Source organism: Pinus tabuliformis, chromosome 7 (assembly GCF_031772625.1).
Source record: "Pinus tabuliformis cultivar Carrire ecotype Pingquan chromosome 7, CPIR1, whole genome shotgun sequence".
Lineage (NCBI taxonomy): Eukaryota > Viridiplantae > Streptophyta > Pinopsida > Pinales > Pinaceae > Pinus > Pinus tabuliformis.
Window position 1 is genome coordinate 1,991,834,242 of NC_142293.1, and position 8,426 is coordinate 1,991,842,667.

General features: G+C 35.2%; 1 pseudogene; it reads right to left on the reverse strand.

The window, feature by feature from the left end:
* Positions 1-6,826: 6,826 nt before the first annotated feature.
* LOC149256449 (UDP-glucuronic acid decarboxylase 2 pseudogene) lies at positions 6,827-7,657 on the reverse strand (annotated as a pseudogene).
* Between the last annotated feature and the right edge of the window lie 769 nt (positions 7,658-8,426).

The following is an 8,426-nucleotide window of genomic DNA, read 5'->3' on the forward strand; positions in this document are numbered from 1 at the left end:
ACTTTGTATGGTTGATCTCGTTAGAGTTTCAAATGGTCTTCCTGTGGCTGATGTTGTCTGTTTGATACCGTCCCTGCCTTCTGTATTGCATGTGTACAGTTCCTCAGTGTTCTCATCCAGATTTTTTTTTGCTACTATGTACCACGTTGTTGTTGGACGCTGAGATTATGTCATCATCGCCTCTCTTTGTTAAACTCATAGAATGGGTGTTCGAGTTGTCTTATTTTTTGTAAGTGGGTTTTTTTAGGCCTATATGATGTTGTTAGGTTTTGTTTTTGTTGTTTCTGTATTTTTCTCTTTATGTTTGTCCTTTTCTTAGGGATAGATTCAACTTAAATGTCCCACTATTATAGACGATGTATATTTCTCTCTCTGAGCCGTATCTTGGATGGGAGTTGCTTTGCTTTTATTTTTTCTTCTGGCGAGTAAAAAAATGTAAGATTGTTGTTCAGATATTTCAGAAATACACTCTTCTAGTGGATATGTAAAATATAACTCCATCATTTTATTATGAATGGAATTAATTATAGGTATTTTTCTGTAAAATATTGTTGTGATGCATCATAAAAATTAAAATGAGTTATATATATATATATATATATAATTTTGTTACATCATAACAGTTAAAATGAAATGCTTATAGAACTATGTATATGTGGATGGTTAAGATTCAAATTATTAGTCTGAGGTTATTAATATGTAAAAGTGAAAGGTGTTATTATTATTTTTATAGTATTATAATTTTGTAACAACTGCCAAGATGGGGCAGCAGCGACTCTGGCAACAAATCCCTTCCCATTGCCGCAGGACTCCTTCACGGTAAATATTAACGGCCTGTCATTCAATAATGAATGGCAAGCCTAAAATTTTATGTCACCAGGTCCCTTCCACCCACATTTCATTTGAATTTTAAAATTTACCGCCCAAAATCCTGTGGCATTCAATAGATGTAGGTGAACCGTATGCTTTAACTACAGGACAGGTGTATTCAATAGATGTAGGTGGACCGTATGCTTTAACTACAGGACAGGTGTTAAATCAGAATGGTGTAGCGCCAGGCAGAAACTTATGACAGGTGTTAAGTCGGAATGGTGTAGTGCCTGCGGGAAACTTACGGGTTATATATTCACATACATACCCATGTTCATGCATTGAGCCAATCACTAAGCGAATCTGGTACTGTCAGATACTGTCTTACCGACATTAAATACCCAATAACATAGCAAATGTTGCTTGCCAACGGTCCCATGTTAATGTTGTACCTCGAGCTTCAGAATAAAATTCTGCCAACATACTAACCGTCCTTTTATTTTCCACTTACTCAACAAGCCGTTCAGCAATTCCCAGTTCTTTCTGGAGTTGTTTATAATTCGATTTTTTGGAGATTCCGGTGACGGAATCCGGCGGAAGAAATTGAGGCTAAATCTTGATTTGTTGTAGTTAAAATGGTTTTTTAACTGCATATTTGTATTCAGCACCCTGGAAAACCCCTGGGACGCTTTCATTGTGCAGAAACTAGCTATCAAACTTGCGATTCCAATAAATTCCTACGGGATTTCGACCAGAAAAACCTGCCGAAAAAACTTTCAAAAAATCGCGTTATAGACAACTGCGTTCTGAATGTGCACAGTGGTCCTACACTCCAACTCCTCGTGAGTCGTCCGTATAATCGACACGGAGCTTTTTGGTAATTAGAACTTCCGTGTTTATAAAATTCCAAAGAGATATTATCATTGTCGGTTATTAATTTACAAACAATTTGTTTTCTAATTTTAAAATTCCAAAAAGATATTATCATTGTTTGTTAATTTTTTTTTTATGAAATAGTATCTATTTTTCTAATGGCATTATAATGTCAGTTGGTAAATATGTCCACCAATTTGTTTTTATATATAAAATTCTAAAAAGATATTAGCATGGTTTACCATTTTAAAATTTAAGGAAAATATCTAATATTAATATGTTTTTTTAGTATTTGTTTTTTTTTCTTATTATGAAATATATGGTTTTTTGAGATAGCTATTGCTTATATGTTGTCTCAATAGATTAGATTTGGCTCTAGAAAATCATCTAATATTTTACTTAACCAAACTGTTACGTACTTAGCCTGAATGGATGAGATTTTGAAAATATATTGCTTCATGCATGTTCAGAAAATTACACATAAACCAAGATAAGACATTCTAAAATAGTCTTCCCATAATTAATACTACCTAAAAATTAGTATTAGTATATCCAACTAAGAAATCATTATTATTGTTGGAATATTATATGCTATATTTTTTTATTTAAACAATATCTCATAATTACTTTGCCGTTTTTGTTAATGTAACCCTTTTGAAGACTTCATAAACATAAAAAATTGACTTACATCCTAAATAACTAGTGTAATAGCAATGCAATAGAGTGTCAACCAATCATATAAATAAAGTTAAATTTACATTGGATCCTATATCTCATTCGTTAGAATTTTTTTTGTTATTATAGTTGTTATTATTGCAAATTTACAATTTATCATCTTAATTTTTTTTTTTGCATACTGATAGTATATATTGTATATGAATTTGATTAAATGAATATTCCATTAACCCAAATAAAAAATTTATTTATTTTATAAATTAAATTTTATATTAAAACATTTGATAAACACAAATTGTATTTTTGATCTATCACGTTTAATTCTATTAAATTTATTAATGAAAAAATATGAATAATGTTGCGACCTTTACTAGCTCAATTAAATTAAATCTATCCATGAAAAAATATGAATCAATGTTGCTACCTCTACAAGCTCAATTAAATTAAATCTATGTAGTGTTTTAAGTTTTTCTTCTTTTAAATGATAATATTGACTTTCCATCATATCTAATCTTTCAACATGCACATAGTTTTAACCATAATCAAACATACACTATTGCCCAAAACTTAACCTTTCAACTTGCACATAGTTTTTCTTCTTTTAAATGATAATATTGACTTTCCATCATATTTAATCTTTCAACATGTACATAGTTTTAACCATAATCAAACATACATTATTGCCCAAAACCTAACCTTTCAACTTGCACATAATTTTTCTTCTTTTAAATGATAATATTGACTTTCCATCATATCTAATCTTTCAACATGCACATAGTTTTAACCATAATCAAACATACATTATTGCCCAAAACCTAACCTTTCAACTTGCACATAGTTTTTCTTCTTTTAAATGATAATATTGACTTTCCATCATATCTAATCTTTCAACATGCACATAGTTTTAACCATAATCAAACATACATTATTGCCCAAAACCTAACCTTTCCACTTGCACATAATTTTTCTTCTTTTACATGATAATATTGACTTTCCATCATATCTAGTCTTTCAACATGCACATAGTTTTAACCATAGTCAAACATACATTATTGCCCAAAACCTAAGCTTTCAACTTGCACATAGTTTTTCTTCTTTTAAATGATAATATTGACTTTCCATCATATCTAATCTTTCAACATGCACATAGTTTTAAGCATAATCAAACATACATTATTGCCCAAAACCTAACCTTTCAACTTGCACATAGTTTTTCTTCTTTTAAATGATAATATTAACTTTCCATCATATTTAATCTTTCAACATGCACATAGTTTTAACCATAATCAAATATATATTATTACCCAAAACCTATTACTACCCATCTAATCTTGTGTTTTCAAACTTCTCTTTTACTTTGATTTTGAAGACCCATTTTTTACGGAGCAATCTTTACTTTGAAAACCCATTTTTGACCTAGCAGTCTTTACTTCACCCATTTCTCAATGATTTCCACCCAAATATCTTAATTAGAGGAACATGATGGCGGCAAAAATGAACTGTGATAAGGTCAGTGTACAAATTTTGGTAGCCCGGGAAATGACGTGTTGTAGTGCAAACGTGTAATCCCGAATTTATAAGCAATGTACAGCGTTGTTGTTGTAAATGCGTACATGATTGAATAGTTGAAATTAATGAGTAATGTGTGGTTATTGATTCCATTTCAATCACTGAAAATGTACAAATTTAGTGGGCAATCTTTGCAGTTGATTGCACAAATATTCTAAAACCACCAACACTTATAATTCCACAATCTACCACACTTATAAGTCCACGTCTTTGAACTGCTTTTAATTTTCTGCCCCACGCAGTTTTTCGCAATGAAACTCGAATTTTCCACAATTACTTGGCTTCATCTTCTGCGACTAAATTTGTTATCTATCTAAATTTATATCAATAAATTTATATCAATAAGCGTAGATTTATTCTAAATATGGATTTAATATGATTAGAGAGGGATCTAATTCAGATTGCGAAACTGGAATTTTTCATAATTATTTGGTTTTATCTTCTGCGATTAAATTTGTTATTTATTTTAATTTATTTTAAATATAGATTTAATATTAGTAGAGAAAGATCTAATTCAAATTTAAATTTTGTTATAAACAAATATTATTTAAATATTTTGTATATTTATTTATTTTTTAAAATTTTATATAAATTAGCAAAATTTTAACTTTGATGAGGCTGGACTGTAAAATAAACCTGTTAAAATAATTCATTTTAACTTTGTTGGTAAAAATGAATTAGCAGCAGAATCACCCCGGAGGATTGAGGGGCTATCCGGAAATAGGGTTATGGAGAAATGACGGACATACAGACATCCCGCTAGTTATTAGGGTTCCAGAGGCCAGTCATTAGGTGAACTGCTCTTCCTGAACTCCAACTGGGTAAGGATATGACACTCCTACTTAGTGACAACTAAAGAAACTGTTGCATCATCGACTGGATCTATTGCTTAAACAACTAGCTAAGATGCTGCTGTCCTTGCTCTAGAATTTCTCTATCTATGTGTCACTTTTCTCTGTGCAGTAGCTGTATGTGTAGCTGTAGTAGTAGACCCCACCCTCCCTGTGAGTAGGCAGGTGGTGAATAGAAAACTATTTATTAATCAATCAAATCTTATCAGCAAAATTATACCAAGCTCAATCAAATACCAAATCATATTTATAAAGGGAAAACACAAAATTACAAATATAAACTGAATACACACAACAGTTTTTTTTTTTTGTAAGTGTGCGCATTTCAGTGAACTTCTAATGGACTCGTCTTGTCGCTGAATCAAAGATACTGTTTTTGCAGCCCCATATTAATGTTGAACCTCCGGACCCCAGTCTGAATAAATTCTGCAAACACAACTACCGTCCTTTGTTTTCCAACTACCCACGAATTGACAGTTTTGAAATTGAAGTGTTGTTTAAGATAAAAATCAGATTTGAATTAAAAAGGAGTTACAGCTCGCAGGTGAGTACTGCACCTACTTGGAGACTGCACTCAAACAAAGAGAACTCTCTCCGTACACTCTACTTACATCAAATGAATGATTACATTATTAAGTACATCACTAGAAATCAGGTAGTTGCAAACAAACTCCTAAACTCTAGGAACAAATCCTAAACTATGGAGATACGTTACAACTTGTGTAACCATTTCTCCATTAATACAAAATAATATTAATTATTTTCAACTCCCCCCCTTAATGGAGAAAGGATTATCCTGAACTCCTAGCATCCCTCTAAACAATTCAAACTTTACACGCCCAAGAGGATTAGTAACCATATCAGCCATGTTATCACAAGTTTTACAATATTCAAAACATATCCCTTTTCACTGTTGCTTCTCTTGAACAAAATGAACCTGAGTATCGATATGCTTGGTATTTTTGTGAGGCTTGATGGTACTCTGGTTGTTGGTTTTGATAATAGTTCATTCTTTCTGCTCTTCTCCTGCATCGTTGAGAAGTCTTCTCAACCGGATAGCTTCACATGTGGCTGCACACAATGCTTGGTACTCAGCTTCACATGAAGATAGAGCTACAGTGTGCTGCTTTTTGCTGCTCCATGCTATGACCCAAGCATACTTCCCTTGAGTAAGAAAGGTTTGTCCAGAGTCTTTCCATCTCATACACTTGTGACATCTGATTTCTTTGATCAGATTGTTAGCATTCCCTGTTACAATCATATCATCTACATACAAAGAAATCAAAATAATTTGCCTCTGTTTATTAAACTTGGTATACAGATTTGGATCATTCAAGATCCTATAAAAGCCATGCTGTAGAAAAAATGAGTCAATTTTCTCATACCACGACCTGGGTGCCTGTTTTAAACCATAAAGTGCCTTTTTCAATTTACACACAAGATGTTCCTGCCCCTTTTTCACAAAACCTTCAGGCTGTACTAAATAAATTTCTTCCTTCAATTCACCATTCAGAAATGCAGACTTGACATCTAGCTGGTGTAGCTGCCATTTGTGTTTTGTTGCTAAGGAAATTAACATTCTAATGGTGTTTAATTTGGCTACAGGAGCAAAAGTGTCATCGAAATCTATTCCCTCTTTCTGTGAGTAACCCTTTGCTACCAGTCTAGCTTTAAATTTCTCTATACTCCCATCTGCATTTATTTTTGGTTTATACAGCCATTTACATCCTATGGGGGTTTTACATTCTGGAAATTCAATCAAATACCAAGTATGATTTCTGTTTATTGATTCTATTTCCTCATACATTGCAACCCTCCATGCATCAGATTTACTTGCTTCCTCATAATTTGCAGGTTCTACAATGTTTAAAAACTTTGACATTAATGCATAGTCTTTCAATTTAGAAGGTAGTCGAGTATTCCTACTTGATCTCCTTGGTAGGGGACTTACCTCAAATCTATCTATTTCAGCCTTTTCTGGGCTTGCATTATTGATTACATTTCTTGTTACTTCTTCTTCTTGTTTCTGCTTCTGCTCTTCATATTCCTTATTGTTTTCTTCCCTGTAGCAATGGAATGTTCCAATCACTATTAGAGTCATCCTTTCCTTCTTCAACTTGTTCTAGTTCTAACATTGTAAATACCCCAGGATTCCCAAGATTGAAAGGACCAACATGTTCGTCCTCCATAAGTCGCATAAGGCCTTCAACTTGATCAGAAACGAACTGGAAGCTCCGTGTCTGTTTCCCATTTCCAAAGACTGTCAGAAGCTCCTTGTGCAAAGCCTGAGCAACAAAATTATTTACAACCCGACCATCATCACGGCACATTCGCGGATTAAAAATTCGAGCACTCCGAACCTCAACATTTGCTCCCATAGTCAGAGTTTCGGCTGTTCTCTTACCCTCATCATCAACCTCCAACAATAAGGGTTTCACAACATCATGTTCAAACCTCGGATTGCCAAAATGATGCAAAACATTCTCCTTCCTTCCTGTGAAGAAATTGTCGACAACAATAACACTGTCGCCTCTTGTCATGAGCCTGTCAGCTCCACCCGTCACGACAACTCGCAGGGACTTTCTCTTCAAACCTAGGAGCACTTTAGCCCCCGAATTCACCATCGAACCCGAATGATACTGAGCACACCGAGAAACAGGCGTCTCATAAACAACCCGATGAGGTTTGTTGGGCACAAACCTTCCATTTTCATTAACATTAGAAGCCAAAAAACCACGCTGAAGGATAAAGAAAGTCGATGCGATGGCGATTCCTATCAAAATTAACAGCAACCGTTGCTCCCTGAGCAAATAATCTACTGGCCTGATAATAGACCACGTCTTTTCTGGCTTAAGAGAGTACTCATCACTGTTATTCATATTGGACTGATAAATTTCTGATCCTCTGATGAATCAGTCTTCAATGAGCCACCACCGGGCAAGTCCGATCTGCTGCCACCAAACAGATCAGGAACTCCAATGCACCACCACCGGGCAAGTCCGATCTACTGCCACCGAACAGATCAGGAACTCCAATGCGCCACCACCGGGCAAGTCCGATCTGCTACCACCGAACAGATCAGGAACTCCAATACGCCACCACCGGGCAAGTCCGATCTGCTGCCACCGAACAGATCAGGAACTCCAATACGCCACCACCGGGCAAGTCCGATCTGCTACCACCGAACAGATCAGGAACTCCAATACGCCACCACTGGGCAAGTTCGATCTGCTGCCACCGAGTAGATCAGGAACTTCAATGTGCCACCACCGGGCTACTTCGATCTGCTGCCACCGAACAGATCTGGAAATTCAAAGTGCCACCACCGGGCAAGGTTGATCTGCAAAAATTGCAGATTTTCCAAAGAGAAAGAGGTTGGCGCTTCTCGACAGCGAAATACCCGCGCCAGAAACAAAATCGACGCGTCTCCCGAAATTGGCGCGATTAATCCTTGATTTTCCGCACCAATAGGACTTTCTGGCGTGCTGGCGCGCTTATCAGCCTTAGATGTTTCTTAAAAAACCGCGCCAGCTCTTCTTTCCGCTAAAAAATGGCGCGACTGTTCACGTCAAAACCCCACCAACACTTTCTTGCGCTCAGAGATGATCAGTCATCTGAGACCTATGCTCCAGGTGTTACTGCAGTCCA